Source organism: Canis aureus, chromosome X (genome assembly GCF_053574225.1).
Source record: "Canis aureus isolate CA01 chromosome X, VMU_Caureus_v.1.0, whole genome shotgun sequence".
Lineage (NCBI taxonomy): Eukaryota > Metazoa > Chordata > Mammalia > Carnivora > Canidae > Canis > Canis aureus.
This window is the reverse complement of record NC_135649.1, coordinates 27,401,312-27,415,177: the sequence shown is the minus strand read 5'-3', so window position 1 is coordinate 27,415,177 and position 13,866 is coordinate 27,401,312. Positions and strand designations below refer to the sequence as shown.

General features: G+C 36.5%; 1 protein-coding gene across 3 annotated transcripts in view; it reads right to left on the bottom strand.

Annotated features, from left to right (window-relative positions):
• The window catches only part of TENM1 (teneurin transmembrane protein 1), a 794,498-nt gene that overhangs the window by 770,044 nt on the left and 10,588 nt on the right, over window positions 1-13,866 (bottom strand). For all 3 annotated transcript variants that reach the window (XM_077888554.1, XM_077888556.1, XM_077888557.1), the window contains exon 2: window positions 7,872-7,938. The gene's annotated coding sequence lies outside the window, so the exon portion shown is untranslated. The remainder of the gene's footprint in view (window positions 1-7,871; window positions 7,939-13,866) is intronic.

Below are 13,866 nucleotides of genomic sequence, written 5' to 3'. Positions count from 1 at the left end.
GTGTCTTGCAGATGGAAATGTATGAATGGTTGTCCTATCCACAAAACACAAGTATGTAATCACTCACTAAGATCAGTAGAATCCAAAAGAGAATGATGGCACAGTTAAATGCATCTTTTCAAGGAAGTTTATGGCAGTGAATGGTTATAATTGATCATCTTACCATATTTCTGCCCATGTATTAAGGATGATACTACTGTTTCATGGAAGTATAAGCTGACAAGTTAATTGAGAATCCATATCTTCCCATCAATCTATTAATCTATTGATTATTGATCTGCTGATCTATTGATCTATCAATCTATCACCTAATCTGTAAGGATATATCATATGTCAGAAAAGTTCAGCTTAATCTGTACAACTGACCTCTCACAACAAAATCAAGTCTATCAATTTAATTCTTCTTGCTTAGTATCCACTTCTACTGCTCCTCTAAAGGCTAAGAGGCCCTGGTTTCTTTTTTTAAGATTTTATTTATTTATTCATGAGAGACACAGAGAGAGAGAGAGAGGCAGAGACACAGGCAGAGGGAGAAGCAGGCCTGCCGCAGGAGCCTGACATGGGACTCAATCCTGGAACATCAGGACCATGCCCTGGGCCGAAGGCAGACGCCCAACCACTGAGCCACCTGGGCGTCCCAAGAGGCCCTGTTTTATTCTTCATCTTACCACTGCATGTAGGTACTTTATCCTGTTGGAAGATCTTTTCTTTGCCTACTCTCAAACTTAGAGACATGGCTTATAGCTTTGGTGGAAAATCTGACCATTACTGAAATAGGCCACACACAAAAAAAGAAAAGAAAAAAAGAAAAACGGGCAAACCTACATGATACTCTTACTCTCCCCTACTTAACAGCATGGATATTCTGTCATACTTTGATTTTTCTTTTTGGTGAAGTGGTAGAGAAAGCTAGGTCACTGGAATGTTCAAGGGGAATTTTAAAATGAACATGTTTTGGATTCACTGATCTATACTATAAAAAGGATGATTGTCAGCCATGAGAAAATTTAACACTCAGAAATCCTTAAAGGATTGACTGCAAATACACTAAAAACTCAATCTAATGACATCTGGACCTATATCTTGACTATTCTGATTTTTCATAAACAGAAAATGATGACCAAACTGAAATAAGGAGATAAACTTTTCTTAAATGAAGAATAAACAAAAACTAAAGCCTAAGTTATTTTTTTGAGATTTTCTCATTTAGATGTTCCATATGCTCCCCAAACTCAACAGGTATAAAATGGAACTCATTATCCTTACCTATGGCCCCCATTTGCCCACCACCAAGGCCAAAACCTTTACTTTCACTCCCTGAAAGTGAATGCTACCAAAGCAGATGAATGGGAGTGGGGTAGGGGTAGGGTTGAGGGGGGAGTGGAAGAAACCACTACAAAAGAACAGGGTCAAAAGATCCAGAAAAGGGCCCAGGATCTGATTACAAACTGTGTTTAAAGATTTTTAGCTGATTTTTAGCTAGGGTCATGAGAAATTTTTTCAACTCAGTTTCAACTTGATCTCAGTAATACTGAGTGGTATTACCATCTACCCAGTCTCCCAAGCCAGGAATCTTTCTCTCACTTCTTACATATGAGTGACTCACACCTATTAGCATATGTCAAATCTCATGGTTCTCAAAGTATAGTCCCTGGATCAATGGCATCAGTATCCCCTGGAAAGTTGTTAGAAATGCAAATTCTTGGGGCACCTGGGTGGCTCAGTCAGTTAAGTGTCCAACTTTTGATTTTGGCTCAGGTCATGATCTCAGGGTCCTAGGATCCAGTCCTACATTGGGCTCTGTGCTCAGAGCAGAGTCTACTTGGGATTCTTTCTCCCTCTCTTTCTGCATGCCCCCCCTCATCCTCTCCCTGTCTAAATACATACATACATACATACATACATACATTTTTAGAATCTTAAAAAAAAAAGAAATGCAAATTCTTTGGCCCCACCACAGACCAACTGAAACAGAAACTTGGGGGAAGGGTCTAGCAATCTGCAACTTAAGCCCTCCAAGTGATTCTGATACACACTCAAATTTGAGAATCATTCTTCAAATCCATCTACCATTATTCTCATTGTCAACTGCCACCTGGATGGATGGGATGCCACCCTCATCATCTCTTATCTGGCCTATGGCAACAGTCTCTTAATTGGTTCCCTGGCCTTCAATATTACATCCTCCAATCTATCCTTTATACTATCACCAGAGTGAACCTTCTTTATTATATATATATAAAAGATATGTGTCTATGTGTGTGTGTGTGTGTGTGTTTTATTGAACTTCAATTTGCCAACATATAGTATAACACACAGTGCTCATCCCATCAAGTGCCCTCCTCGGTGCCCATCATCCAGTCAGAGTGACCCTTCTACATCACAAATGTGATTATTAAAATGTTTTCCTAGTTCCTCCATGCCTATAGAAATGGTTTTTATTTTTATTTTTAAATTATTATTTATTCATGAGAGACACACAGAGAGGGACAGAGACATAGGCAGAGGGAGAAGCAGGCTTCCCAATGGGAACGCAATGCAGGACCCGATCCCAGGACCCCGGGATCATGACCTGAGCCAAAGGCAGATGCTCAACCACTGAGCCACCCAGGTGCCCCTAGAAGTGGTTTTTAAACTGAGTCTCTAAGTGAGTTTCAAGGTTGCTCTCAGGCAATACAGAGGCTCAGTGGGTAGTAAACCAAACTTAAAATTTTACAAGTAGCTTTATAAAACCACTGGTCAGCAAGAGAAAGGAGATGTTCCTTTGAAGTAGAAGTTCCTCTTCATCAGGCTCATCTTTTCTCACACTTACCATCCACATCACCCTTTACCTATATAGAAAGACTATAGCTCCTCTAAGGGGCCAGGACTATTGGATGTTTCTGTGCCACTGCTTCTTTTGCTAAGAACATCTGCCCATCTTTGCCTTTTGTTCGTCAGATTATACTGCTGTTTCCTAGCCCCTATCAGTCCACACTTATAGAATGGCTCTAATATACTAGCATTCCGTTCTACATGAAGCCTTCTCAGATGCCTGATTCTCATTCTTCTACTAGATGCAATTTCTCTCTCGGCTCTCACTGTGGCAATAACAGTAGTGAGAGTGATGGCTGATCTTTATGAGCATGTACTAGGTTATATGCAATCATTGTGCAAAATGCCATCTTAAACCTCACAAGTTTACGAAGTATGAGGTATAATTATTATCCCCATTTTATTTAATTTTATTTAAGTATAATCAGCATACAGTATTAGTTTCAGGTGTACAATATAATGATTCAACAATTCTATATATTACTCAGTGCTCATCATGATAAGTGTTATAATTCCCATTTTAAAGATGAGGGGACTAAAGTTTAGAAAGATTATATTTAATCTACTTGTCCAAGTTGTACAAATATGTGGCAGAATTGGATCATCTTATCGACTTACACCTCAAAGCATATGCACTGAACCTCTATAGCATAGGGCCCAGGATCATAACACATGAGTTAGGTAAGCAAAGAATAAGATAGAAGGGGGTACAGACACAGGGAATGAAACAGGGTACACTCAAGCTATAAGCATTAAAAAAAAGGAAGGAGAAGGGAGGAAAGAGAAGAAAAGAAGAGTCCTGGGTTGTAAACAAAACAAATCTGAGGACTGATCCTGAGTAGTATGCCACTAGCTTGAGACTCCTGTTTCATACTATATTCAATTCCCAACTTTATACTTGTCATAAAACCCATGTCAGGATAATTTATTAGGATAGTAGTGCCTATATCTTTCTTGTTGCTGTAGGTCACATGAAAGAAAGATAATTTTCTACTTTTCACCTATCCATGAACTTTGCATCCTAGACATCAAGGCAGAGGTATGGGGGACAAGGGGATGGAAATAAAGGGACCTAATTGGTCCATATTAGGAGAGAGAAAGAGGGCTATATTCTCCTTGAGACTGTCAGTAGGATTTTAGAGATCTCATAAATGGTTGTACTTCTAAAGGAGGGGCCTGATAATGCATATCCAGGGGAAAAATGGTCCTTAGTCAAATATCCCTGTGCACCAAGATCATAATAAACCATGCCCTTCAGCAATCATGACTACTAACTAGAGATTTTACTGCAAATTTTCTGAACCAGGTAAACCTCAGTGTACTAGTCCTCTATTGCCACTATAATAAACTACCACAGACTTGGTGGCATAAAACAACACAGATTTATCTTACAGTTCTGGAAGTCAGAAGTCTGAAATGGATCTTGCTGGACTACAGTAAAAGTGTTGGCAGGGTTACACTCCCTTCTAGAGGCTGTGGGGGATAATCCTTTTCCTTACTCTTTCCAGCTTCAAGAGGCTACCCCCATTCCTTAGCTTGTGGCCACTGTCTTCAAAGCCAGCAATGTTGGCCCAAGCTCTTCTCAAGCTGTCATCTCTCTGGTCCTCTCTCTTTAGCCTCCCTCTTAGACTTTTAAGACCCCTTGTGATCATAATGAGTTCACCCAGTTAACCAGGATAATCTTCCTAATTTAAGGTCAGGTAAATAGCAACCTTTTATTTTTTTAAATAGCAACCTTAATTCCATCTTCAATCTTAATTCCCCTTTATGTGATGCAACATAGTCACAGGTTCCAGGGATTAGTACATAGACATCTTCGGGGAGCCACTCTGTCTATCATGACCAGTGATTCCTAAAGACTTTGTGAGTAGGGAGCTATTTGAGATTATATATATTAAGTAGGTTCCAATATGTGAATATTTTTAATTAAAATATATATGAGTGCCATGAGCAAATAAATTCATATGCATTCCACACCTATAACAATTGGTTATTTTATTTCTCTGTGTACAAGTCAGGCCTCACCTCTCTACCATGAGATTGTGATTGGGGACTATGTCTCCTATTGGTTTTTGTTTCCCCAGCACCTAGTACCATGCCTGGCACACTGCAGAAATTTTTGTTTGTCACAGTAGTAAATCAGTGAAAAATGCTTCTTCCACTAAAAAAAAAAAATATGTAGAATTGTGTTTGCTAATTATTTCAAAGCTATACATATCTCAAAAGCTGAATCTAGTGCCAAAAAGGGAGGGGGAAGCTGAACATAAACTATTTTAAAAATCCATTTAAAATGCAGGTCAGAGGCATTTTTTATTATTTCTAATATTGGATCATTCGTCAGTGGAATAAGAAACAAAAAAGAAAAGGGAACTGCTCCCCTAAACCATATGAATTCTTATATCTCATTTCAAATCAATAAGGGGAAAGTCACTTCTAAAATATTATGATTCATGAAGTTTATTTACCACTCTTTCTTTTGGGTTTGATCAGAATAGCCATCTCTGTATGGTACTAGAATTGTTGATATTTTATTGCATTTCCACATCTCATTATTATGTATTAAACGCTATTATTTATGGCCACCAGTCAATCTAATGTGAGACAGAAAAATTATTGAAGGCTTGCCATCTCAGGAATAGACATTTTATAGGGATGAAGGACTGACTAGGAAGAGTCAATGGTCCTTCAGCTGCCCCTCAGATCATTAACTCCAAGTGGTTATTTGCTCCCAGGCACTGTCCTGTGCCTAGGTTGTTATTGCTGTGATATGTAGATGAAGAAGAATATATTTTAAATGCTTTACTATGAACTCAATGCTCATGAAGGGTGCCAGATTGAAAGCATTGGAGTCTGAACTCATCAGGTTATGCACTTGGCTGGTTCCAAGTTACAGAGAGATGCTTGACCTTGAATGACCACCTTGCAAGAGGGAGGAAATATACAGTTTTGCTGAATTTCAAGAGATTTACAGAAGAGCAACACATCAGCATTCCAAAGTTAAGCATTTTTATCGAGGAGAAAAATAAGACTACTAACTGAATTTCTACTTGACTCTATATATTATAATGCCAATACTGGTGTGTACGTGGTGGGGGGGCAGTGGTGTTAGGACACAAAATTATTTTAACATAAAACATAAATAAAGCCCTATTACTAATGCACTAAGACACTTAAACAAGCAGCAATCTTTTTTAACAACAACTGGTATGTGTATTCCAGCTTAATGGCCAATCTTGATTCCATTTTGCACACTTGAGAAGAATCCTTAACTTTCTAAAAATCATACACTGAGATTAGAGCTATCCAAAGTTTTTATTATAGATACTAGAAAACCAAGGCTCAGAGTGGAAAATGACCTGAGGAGGACCATATCAGCAGTATTCTAAGACCAGGAGCAGTGCCCAGATTTTCTGATTAACAGGCACAGGCTCTTCTAGCATATACCATGTTGTCTCTCTAAGGGAGGAAAACTAGCTGCTCTCTGAACCTTTTAAATATTTAGTGCCAATTATTTTCATAAGTGTGCATTCTTTTGGCCTGTTAGGCATTTTTCCTCCATTCTGATCTACTCAATCACCTAAGGTTAGGAAGACTCATTTTTCACACACTTAAGTCTTCTTAAGTATGAAAAAATACCTCTCAGTTAATATTACACAACTGGCAGACTTACAATTCCCAAATTAAGAACATTATTTCCACAAATGACACAAAATGCAGAAATCTCATCTTACTTCCTCAGTAAGTTTCATTTTTAATCTGTCATTTTATTTTCTGATACTTTTTTTCCCTATAGCGATTGCAACTTTTTGGCTATAGTATTCCCTAAAGGCAGTACCTCAAGAAGAATGGCAAATGGAACTATATGCATAGTTTAAAAAACTGACAAATCCATTTAAAATTCCCTTTACAGACTAATTCCAATTAACTGGAACCCAATTAAAAAAAAAAAAACCCTTAACGTATTTGTGCTGTATTTTTCAATTGACAAGCAAATTGCAAGATTTTAACAATTTCATTTTTATATAACCTCATTGTTTACATACTTTAGAGAAAGCATCAAGTGACTCCACAGACTTATCACAAATTCAGATCATTCTATTTATTTTTTTTACAAGTTGGGATGAGTAATCTTATTTGAATAATAATGTGTAGCACTATCAAATATTAGTAGCAAAGGAAAAAAATAATATTCTCTATTTCTTACTAAGTACTGAACACTGACCAATATTTTTCATAAGAGTGAAGGCCAATGAGGGAAGTCCTTCAGGTAACTGTAGATTTTAATTAATCTAAGTCTCCCCCATCTTGCCACATTTTTTCACATATTCCATCTACCAGAGGACTGAATAGAGAAAGCAATTGCTTTCTCAATATTCCAGGTGAGTTCTATCTATTTTGGCACATTTACCAAAATAAAAAGCACAATAACTTTTGCCCAGTAGTTGGGCAATAAGTATTTATTGAGCATATAAACTGGTAGATGGATGGATGAAAGGAAGGATGGAAAGGTAAATAAATGAATGCAATACCACGTGAATACAGATATTTTACTTGAGACTTTCCTAAAAAATTAAAAGATTCATTTCAGGAGGCAAGTATTTGTTTTGTCAGTAAAATTCTCTGAATGAATTTTTTTCCATTGATATGGAAAAATGCCATGCTTATTTGCCGTCAGTGAGAACTATTAAATGGTTCTCAAACCATTGGTTCTCAAACATCCTTACTGGCCACTGTCTTCCCTTGTACTTTGCAGATATTTCCCTTAGGAAAGGAGTCTCTTAGTTTTAGCAGCTGTCTACAGAAAAGGTCACAGGATCATTCAAATATGTAGGACAGCTTGCATATTTGATTTTGCAAAGACTAACAATTATGGAGTACAGACACACTCTTATCTATACCATGGCCAAATAGGTTTTTAAAGGTTTAAAAAAATGTATTTCATTTACATGACACTCAATGAATAGAACTGATTATATCTGTGAAACATTCCGTTCTTTTCACATTATACAACAAAGTGTTCAATTCCCCAAGTAAATTTCAGTGTAGAATGCACATACCTCGATAGATCCAGAAGTTATGGGAATCAGAAAGGAGACAGCTGAATAAAGGTCACTCTTGTAATTCCTGTAAACAAATTAGGCCAAATTATCCTTCAAACATATGTACAAGCAGGTCCAAAGCAATCCTTCTATGAGGGAAAGGAAGAGATGCATGAGGGGTTGGGGTGGGAGGAGGCATGGGGGTTGTGAACATAAGACTTCATTTTGCAATTCACAAGGAATAATGGGGTCAGTCTCCTAAAAGGTCTGCTTGAAACTTCAAACAATCATATTAACTATATAGCTAAGAATTTTTAAATTAACAATGAGTATACCTAGAGGGCTATGGGATTCTCACCCACAAGACAGCCCCAATTTAATAGTATTCAATTATTGTTCAATATACCACTCATTTTGAGATGAAATGCCCACAATTTCAAGGAGTCTTCACCAATAGAAATAATTTGTAGTAATTTAAATTTCTTATACTAAAATAGTTCTTTATAGTTCACCAGAAACCTTCATATACATATTTCATTTAATCCTCAAAACAAACCTAAAGAAACAGACTGAGAGCTTAAATGGCTTGCACAAAGTCACATATGTGGTTAGTGGCAAAGCCAGGACTAGAATCCAGGTCCCTTCACTTTCAGTTCAGTCATTTGTCTAATGTCCCACATGACTTCCTTCATGATAGTTATAACATTAACTATATTTCTCCATAGGCCACACTTGGTACTAGGCAAAGGGGCAGGAAATATTTCCTATCAAAATTCCTACTATATCGCCTGACTTGAGAGACATATGTCTCTCTCTCTACATATGTACACGTATGTATGTGTGTATACATATTTCATTGACACAGAAATGTTAACAGTATATTGATAAATAAAAAAGCACATTATAATTACATGAGTCTAGCTTTTAAAAAGACATATATGTATGTAAAATACATTTTCTTTTCATTTTTTGTGTATCTGTATTTTCTTTTTCTATAATGAACATATATCACTCATATATAGAAAAGCTATGCTTTAAATTCTTCAAAAATCTATTTCAGGTGGACGGGAGGATGGAAGAAATAGGGGATGGGGATTAAGGAGGACACTTGTGATGAGCACTAGGTGTTGCATGGAAGTGTTGAATCACTATATTGTACACCTGAAAATAATATTACACTGTAATATTACATTGCATGTTAGGTAACTGGAATTTAAATGAAAAAGAAATAAAACAAACCAAAAAAAGTCTCAAAAAATTCATTTTAGAAAAGGCAGCGTGTTGAACTAAAATAAAAGGGAAAACAAACTTTAGTATTCCAATATTTTATGATTGGCACTCAATTAACCTTATGGCCCCAATTTATCAATCAAGTAATCCCAAAACTTATTCTTTTTATATTGAGGCAAAATCTCAGTAATAAGGGCAAACAATTAAAAATTTCTGCACAGCAAATCAAGGCAGAAGAAAATATCTAAATGCAATTTTTTAAAATGTAAGTCAATAGCATTATTGTCACCTTTGACAAAGATCATCAATGTGACCTTGTAATGATAATAATAGAACATTATATTATTACTAATGATCTCAATATCCAATATACTATATATAAATCATAATAGACTGAAGTGCTGCTCTTGATTAGTTGCAATCTAATTGCCTGACGTTCATTTTTCATCACCATTAATGGTTGCTCAAAAAAAACATAGTTCTGCTCAAGTGTTCATGTGGTTCCATAATAGTGCTAAGTTAGAATCTTTCAAGGGAAGACATTTCAGGAAGTACTTACATCTAAACTACAAAAAAGTATTTCTGGCTCTTCTGCCACATGTACCAGAGCAAGTCTGTAGAAATTGGCTTCATACCCATCAGGCTGATTCTGCAAGGAGGTTAGCAAAAAGTACTTTAAAAAATAAACTGCCCTATATGCAGCATTTTGCCTTGGTGACATACACAGAGGACTGAGAAGCAAGGGCTTTGAAATGATTTAGCTCTTTTCTGCTTACTTCTCAACTGCCTTCAAACTGAAGCCTTCAGGAAGATAGCTCCCCATTTATGACTAGAAAAGGCCAGTTCATACATGGATCTATATAAGATATCCCAGGTTATTATGCCGTCACTTACCAGTTCAAACATGTACCACTTCCTTCACCTTTAACCTCTGTATTTCACTCAAGAATTCATTTCCAAAAAAGAAACCACTGACTGTCTTAATACTTCATGTGGGCTAGCTACTCTTTAGGAAAAAAAAAAAAAAGAATTCTTGACAGGACCATCATTGAATGCAACCAAGTAATGCAAACCAGAGGCAAAAGCAGTAGGATACACAAATGTTAGAAATGCATCTCACAGTACTGACTATTGGTTTTGGAGATAGGCTAGAGCCTGCAAGCAGGGTCCTAAAGTCAAATCTGAATAGCTCATTAAGAGTTCATCTAACCCACACTTTAATTAGTGCTACTGCCTCTTGTTTGGTCCTATGTAGAGAATAATATTCTACATCCTTCAGTTCTCAGCCTCTTAAAACAAAACCATCATCTGAGATTGGATGTGGAGAGGAAGTGAATAAGATGAAGGTGAAGGAACAGAAGAATGGTCTAAGAGTCTGGTTCAAAAAATACATACATATATAAAAATACATATATATCAAAATATAAATATATGTGTGTAGGGATGAATATCTTTCTCAGATGGATTTCAAAAGTATAATTTTTATTTGTTTAGGAAACGGGCCATTTTTTACTTGTTTTCAATAATTATTCAATTATATACTAATTATAACTATAACAAGTTATTAACACTTTCTATTTTCAAGGGACTTTGGGCTGCATATAGGTCGCACTTTATTTTACTAATGCGTATATCTTTATATATTGCTACACATACTTTGAAAGCCCTAATGCTATTTTTCTAATGGGACGTTTACTCAAAGACCTTGTAGAAAATAACTGCGTTAATAACAGAGACGGTTTCCCCATTACAATGATCAGTGCTCTCAGACAATTAATGCCGCAACACTCTGTATCGTCACTTTCTTCCTCAGGGTCTAGAGAACTTCTAGGTTTACATTATTGGCTGCAGCTTCTTTTCTTTCTGGCAATATGGGCATTTCTAATGATGAGACCTGCCAAAACTTGTCAATGCTATTTTTCTTCTTTTCCATTAGAGGTGACTGTGGCTGAATAGCCAAGCAATCTATAGTCTAACTTCACATAATTGTTTTTACTACATGACATGAAGAAATATAGTGAGTAATCACTCCTGTTTTACATGAAGCAAATTGCTGATGGTTTCCACAGCAATATGAAGAAGTCTTAACTTGCCTAATCTCCCTTGAACATCCTGTTCAAATTCTGACAGGATAAACTCAGCGCTTCTTGGTTCTCCAATGACTAAAACTAGATTGGATCAGTGGATCTCAATTATTTTCCCTGTCTGTAGATCTCTTCAAAACAAAGCAACCAGAGAACAGCTGGTCCCAGTAACAATTGGTATATTCCTCTCCCTCTAGCACTCTCAAGAAGAACAGGTTTATCCTCTTTGTTATTTATGACCTAAACCTTACCTCTATCTAAGGTGGCAATATTTATTTTTGTGGTTTTTGTTTCCTCTTTGTTTTGTAAATGTATTTTTTGGCAATGAAAGCTATACAGACTTAATGTAGAAAATCTGGGAATACAGAAGGTATAAAGGAAAAAGAATCACCTAATACCCATCTCCTCCAAAGACACATAATCACTTTTGTGCTTGATTTTCCAGTCTTTTTTTTCTTTCTTACATAAACATTTTCCTTTTATCGTAAAATATTTGTAAACATCATCTTTAATGGCCATAAAATATTACATTGTCTAGATGTACCATAAATCACTTAGCAATTCCCTTGCTGAACATTTAGGTTCCTTCATTTTTCCAACTATTACAAATAATTTCTGGTGAAAATCTTTGCAAATAAAGCTTTCTCTGCACTTTGCATTATTTCTTTAGGAAAAATTCCCAGAAGTAGAATTACTGGGTCAAATGGATATAAGCATTTTTAAGGCTTTTGCTTCAAACTGCCAAATCTATACCAACTAACATTTCATCATGTCCTTATATTCATGCATTTATTCAATCACTACTTATTAAATACCTACTATGTACCAGGCACTATGCTAGGTGATATGGATGCAGTAGTGAAGAAAACAGACACAAAGCCCATACCCTCATAGAGCTAATATGCTAGTAGATTTGATAAATCATAAACAAAAATACAGTGTGATGTCAGGTAGTGATGAGTAATAAGAGGAAAATAGAAGTGTATAAAGGCAAAGAAAATGAAGAATCATGACAGGACTCATTACATAGAATGGCCAAGAAGGCTTCTATGGTTAGGGAATATTTGATCAAAGATCTGAATGAAGCAGGAAAGTAAGCTTACAGAAATCTTGGAGAAAATTCATTTCAGGCAGTGGAAATGGCAACTGCAAAGGCCTTGAGAAATAAAAATGCATGGCATGTTAAAGGAACAAAAAGGAGGACAGTGTAGCTAGAATGTTATGACCAAAGTTTGACAGATAAAATAGTAAGATGAAAGGCCCAACAGACACCAAATTATATAGGGCCTTGTAGGCAATAGTAAACAATTTAAAATTATTTTTTAAATTGTATTTTAAGTGTGAGAAGAAGGCAGCTATTGGAGATCAAAGAGTGAGAAAATCACAAGATCTTATTTATATTTTAAAAAGATCACCCTGGGGTGCCTGAGTGGCTCAACTGGTCAAGCTTCTGCCTTCAGCTCAGTTCATGATCTCAGGGTCCTGGAATCAAGCCCCACATCAGGCTCCCTGCTCAGTGTTGAGTCTGCTTCTCCCTCCCCCCTTCTTGTTTTTTCTCTCTCTTGCTCACTCTCTCTCAAATAAATAAATAAAATCTTAAAAAAAAATAAAAGGATGACCCTGGTTGTTATGTGGAAAACTACAGAGGCCAAAAATGTAGGTAAGGGCATAATTAGGAGGCTATTTCAGTATTCTAGGTGAGAGATGATAGTTGTTAGGTCTAAGGTATTAATAATGAAGGAATATAAAATGTTTCAGACAGGACATAGTCTGAAGGTACAGTCACCAACATTTGTTAATTGATTGGAGGCCAGGTGTGAAAAAAGATGAATCAAGGACTCTAAGATATGGGACTTGAGCAAGTGCACTGAGCATTATCCTACAAAACCAACAAAAAATCCCTTGTTTTTGTTTCTAATTCATGTTTATTTTTATTATTGATCACCCTTTTTCACGTTTATTGGCCATTTTTATTTCCTTGTGTGAATAATCTTTTCATGCATTTGTCTAGATGGGATTTATAATCCAGCCTGGGACGCCTGGGTACCTCAGCGGTTGAGCGCCTGCCTTTGGCCCTGGGCGTGATTCTGGAGTCCCGGAATCGAGTCCCACATCAGGCTCCCTGCATGGAGCCTGCTTCTCTCTCTGCCTGTGTCTCTGCCCCTCTCTCTCTCTCTGTGTCTCTCATGAATGAATAAATAAATAAAATATTTTAAAAAATAAAAAATAAAATCCTTCCCTCCCCTAGCTTCTACTTCATTATTTTCTGGTTTGCCTCTTACCTCTCTGACCTTAATCTGACTTGTTTTCTTTTGAAGGCTTCTTTTATTTCACCAACCTCTTGAGTGTTTCTCAAGATTTCACCCTTGCTACTCTTCTTACTCTATATGCCCTCTCCCTAGGAGAACTTCCCTTCCTATTCCTATGATTTCAACTACTACATTGACCAATGACACACAAATATCTACCTCCAGACCTCATCTTCAGATCTGTAATTTCCATCTGTTACAAACCATCTCCATCTGGATGTCTAGATGGTGTCTTACATTAAATAAATCCAAACATGACCTCGTTATCCCCACAAAAACTGACTTTTTCTTCTATGTTCCCTATATTGCTTAATGGCATTACCTAATTTCCCAAGCCAAAGTCTCAAAGTCACTCCTCCTTCACCCTCTAAATATTTTCATTTTCCAAGT